Source organism: Bombina bombina, chromosome 7 (genome assembly GCF_027579735.1).
Source record: "Bombina bombina isolate aBomBom1 chromosome 7, aBomBom1.pri, whole genome shotgun sequence".
Classification (NCBI taxonomy): domain Eukaryota; kingdom Metazoa; phylum Chordata; class Amphibia; order Anura; family Bombinatoridae; genus Bombina; species Bombina bombina.
Window position 1 is genome coordinate 642,640,768 of NC_069505.1, and position 5,150 is coordinate 642,645,917.

General features: G+C 34.3%; 2 pseudogenes; one reads left to right on the forward strand and one right to left on the reverse strand.

Moving 5' to 3' along the window:
• Nucleotides 1-3,338: 3,338 nt before the first annotated feature.
• Nucleotides 3,339-3,457, reverse strand: LOC128636869 (uncharacterized; annotated as a pseudogene).
• A 1,278-nt stretch (nucleotides 3,458-4,735) lies between these two features.
• LOC128636834 (uncharacterized) lies at nucleotides 4,736-4,854 on the forward strand (annotated as a pseudogene).
• Nucleotides 4,855-5,150: the final 296 nt, after the last annotated feature.

Genomic DNA, 5,150 nt, shown 5'->3' on the forward strand with positions numbered 1-5,150 from the left:
TGCTTATTTCTAATGTGCCTCCTTTTTTGAGAAATGAACAACTAGCTCATGATTTATCTCGTTATGGGAAATTGATTAGTCCCATTCGCATGGTTCCTTTAGCATGCAAAGCAAATGAGATTAAGCATGTGATGTCCTTTAGCATGCAAAGCAAATGAGATTAAGCATGTGATGTCCTTTAGCATGCAAAGCAAATGAGATTAAGCATGTGATGTCCTTTAGCATGCAAAGCAAATGAGATTAAGCACGTGATGTCCTTTAGCGTGCAAAGCAAATGAGATTAAGCACGTGATGTCCTTTAGCGTGCAAAGCAAATGAGATTAAGCACGTGATGTCCTTTAGCATGCAAAGCAAATGAGATTAAGCACGTGATGTCCTTTAGCATGCAAAGCAAATGAGATTAAGCACGTGATGTCCTTTAGCATGCAAAGCAAATGAGATTAAGCATGTGATGTCCTTTAGCATGCAAAGCAAATGAGATTAAGCATGTGATGTCCTTTAGCATGCAAAGCAAATGAGATTAAGCATGTGATGTCCTTTAGCATGCAAAGCAAATGAGATTAAGCACGTGATGTCCTTTAGCGTGCAAAGCAAATGAGATTAAGCATGTGATGTCCTTTAGCGTGTAAAGCAAATGAGATTAAGCATGTGATGTCCTTTAGCGTGTAAAGCAAATGAGATTAAGCACGTGATGTCCTTTAGCGTGTAAAGCAAATGAGATTAAGCATGTGATGTCCTTTAGCGTGTAAAGCAAATGAGATTAAGCATGTGATGTCCTTTAGAAGTCAGGTTTTTATGATACTTAAGGACAGTAACAAAACTCTAAATGTTGCTTTAAGGTACAAGTTGGATGAATGTGACTATATTGTTTTTGCTAGTACTGAGCAAATGCGCTGTTTTAGTTGTAAAAGTTCTGAACATCTAATTAAGGACTGCCCTGATCTAAAGCAGAAAGCAGCAGCTGAAATTGCTGCAAATGAGCAAGAGAATTTGGGGCGCGATCCGATATAGATCGTAGTTTGCGGCGCAAGCGAGGGAACCCCCGCCGCCTGTAGTTTCAGCTCGCAACTCGAGCTATCCCATATACGGCGCCGTCAGATACTAAAGTGCCGTAAGTCTGACAAACCAGCGATGCCCAGAAATCTGCGTAAGTACAAATTTCTGGAGTCGCCAGTGACTTACGGCACTTTAGAAACTGCCGGCGCCTACAAAACCTGACTAAGTTATAAAATCTCCCGTACTGTCTAACACGCCTCCCAAACATAGCCCGACACGTCTAACCCTCTATCCGCTATCCCCCCTCACTCTCCTAATAATAAAAAATGTATTAACCCCTAAACCGCCGCTCCCGGACCCCATTGCATCTAATAAAGTTATTAACCCCTAAACCGCTGCTCCCGGACCCCGCCGCCACCTACATTAACTACCCCCTAATGTGAGCCCCTTACTCTGCCGCCACCTACATTAACTACCCCCTAATGTGAGCCCCTTACACCGCCGCCAGCTACATTACCTACCCCCTAATGTGAGCTCCTACCCCGCCGCCAGCTACATTAACTACCCCCTAATGTGAGCTCCTTCCCCCGCCGCCAGCTATATTAAAATTATTATCCCCTAATTTAATCCCCCTACACCGCCACCAGCTATATTAAATTAATTAGAAATACCTGTTACACTATGCAAGCGTAACTCTAGGGGGCGCTAGAAGAAATATATAATTTAAAAAAAAAGGCCAACCAAGGCCTAATATAAATATAGATGTATTACAACAATCTGTAGGATTATACTGAAGTATAGTAAAAACAATAAACACTATAAAAATAATATAAATATAGATGTATTACAACAATCTGTAGGATAATACTGAAGTATAGTAAAAACAATAAACACTATAAAAATAATATAAATATAGATGTATTACAACAATCTGTAGGATTATACTGAAGTATAGTAAAAACAATAAACACTATAAAAATATTATAAATATAGATGTATTACAACAATCTGTAGGATAATACTGAAGTATAGTAAAAACAATAAACACTATAAAAATAATATAAAATGATCAGATAATAATGTATAAAGACAAAATAATAATGACAATTACAGAAAAAATGAGACATGGACTCTCATCAAATGTGATGAGATCAATATAAACAGAAAATGCAGCTTAAAACAATATATAATAAATAAATAGTTTTAAGTCTCTAATAAGTTCTTATCTGTATATGATATTGATGCTCAGACAGTCCCAAGATTAGGAGGGCACTTCAGAGGTTTATTAGTCCTCCTGGGTAGCACATATATAAGATTCTCCCTTAGATCCAGAAGTCAGCTCCTTGTCACAAAACCAGTCTAGGTAAATACTCTCTCTGTGCAAAGAAAATCACAAAGACATGGGCGCCTCCTCGTGTCATACAGTTTGGACAAATGTAAAAAAAGGTGAATACAGATTTTATACTCACAAGTAAAGCAGCACTCTGTTGTGCTTATAGAGGCAGACTGGGTCCCAGTTCACTGACCAAGGCAGTGCAACAAATCACTCCAGGGTAGATTTCAATCAAGCTCAGGCTCTCAGCAAAGAGTTAAAATACCATAGTTTAATGGTGCAGTAAAATACAATATAAAACGTCACAAATGTGACCGTAACAATGGATAAACAAGCAACTAGTTTCTCAGATCTCTGTTTCCTCAGGCTTCTAGCCAAAGACTGAGAGCTCTGGCTTATAAATGCTAAATGACCACTCTAAGAGTGAAACATAACCACACCTATTCAGGTGTGGAAGTGAACCTGCCTCATCAGGTGTGTGAGTGCACACCTGTTTCAATCAGACCATAGTTAGAATACAATGATTAAAACCATTTCCAACTAATTCACATTATACTTAAAAACAAACAAGTACTGTTCAAATTGGTTAATAAAGGATGTAAAACACAACAACCATAGCCAAACATCTTATGGTGGATATCATGTCAGCATCATATGTTATAGGATATTATTATTATGGTATTCTAAAATAGTAACATTAAAAAATTGTTCCCCACCCTTTTTAAAAAAAAATATATACACACATACATATATAAAAGGTACATGATATTCTAATTCTTGGTGTTCATACCAAATGTCTTAGTATGTTGTCTTAGTATGTTGTCAGTTAGTCTAAATAAGTTAAAGTTTTATTAAAGCACCTATTGATGTTAACAGCCTTTGGTCAAATATGTATAAGCAAGATTTTCTATAGGAGAGAGCCCTTTATATTATGCAGGCCTTATTGAAACTATATATATATACACATACATACATCCATATCTACATATACATATCCATACATATTTTAAGTCTAATGCACCTGGTGTTCCCAGGGAGTCTCCCATCCAGGTACTGACCAGGCCTGGCCCTGCTTAGCTTCCAAGATCAGACAGGATCAGGTACATTCAGGGAAGTGTGGTAATATCTTAATCTAAGTGATATGAAATGTATGTATTAAGCAATAGATAAGTGTACTTAGTGAATATCTATTAACCTACTCTAATGTGTAAAAACGGGGTTGTGATACATTATGTCCAATATACAAAAATAAGATGGTATAGAAATACAGTAGTAACAATATTGTTTAATGTGTTGGAGATAATGTTGAGGTGTATATTGTGAGTGCAGACTTAACTAAAATGATACAATAAAAATAAAAATGTTCAGTGAACAGTGTATATGTTTTCTAATGTGCAGCATATATATTCAGAAATCCATAATAGTATGGGTGTATTACATGTATTAAACCGGTATATCCTATGTTGGTATAACAAACACATATCTTGAAGTGGTATATATAGATATACATACACATACATGAACACACATATATACGTATATACATACACACATACACATACATATATACACACATATATACATACATATACACATACATACATACACACATACACACACATATATATACATACATATACATATACACATACATATATATATATATATATATATATATATATACATATACATACATACATATATATATATATATATACATACACACATACAAATACATATATATGTGTGTATGTATGTGTATGTGTGTGTATGTATGTATGTATGTGTGTGTATGTATATATATATATATGTATGTGTATGTGTGTATGTATATATATATATATATATATATATATGTATGTATATGTGTATATATATATATATGTGTATATGTATGTATATATATATCTGTGTGTATGTGTGTATGTATGTATGTGTATATGTATGTATATATGTGTGTATATATGTATGTGTATATGTATGTGTGTATGTATATACGTATATATGTGTGTTCATGTATGTGTATGTATATCTATATATACCACTTCAAGATATGTGTTTGTTATACCAACATAGGATATACCGGTTTAATACATGTAATACACCCATACTATTATGGATTTCTGAATATATATGATGCACATTAGAAAACATATGCACTGTTCACTGAACATTTTTATTTTTATTGCATCATTTTAGTTAAGTCTGCACTCACAATATACACCTCAACATTATCTCCAACACATTAAACAATATTGTTACTACTGTATTTCTATACCATCTTATTTTTGTATATTGAACATAATGTATCACAACCCCGTTTTTACACATTAGAGTAGGTTAATAGATATTCACTAAGTACACTTATCTATTGCTTAATACATACATTTCATATCGCTTAGATTAAGATATTACCACACTTCCCTGAATGTACCTGATCCCATCTGATCTTGGAAGCTAAGCAGGGCCAGGCCTGGTCAGTACCTGAATGGGAGACTCCCTGGGAACACCAGGCGCATTAGACTTAAAATATGTATGGATGTGTGTGTGTGTATATATATATATATATGTGTGTGTATATATATATATATAGTTTCAATAAGGCCTGCATAATATAAAGGGCTCTCTCCTATAGAAAATCTTACTTATACATATTTGACCAAAGGCTGTTAACATCAATAGGTGCTTTAATAAAACTTTAACTTATTTAGACTAACTGACAACATACTAAGACATTTGGTATGAACACCAAGACTTAGAATATCATGTACCTTTTATATATGTATGTGTGTATATATTTATTTATTTTTGTAATAAAGGG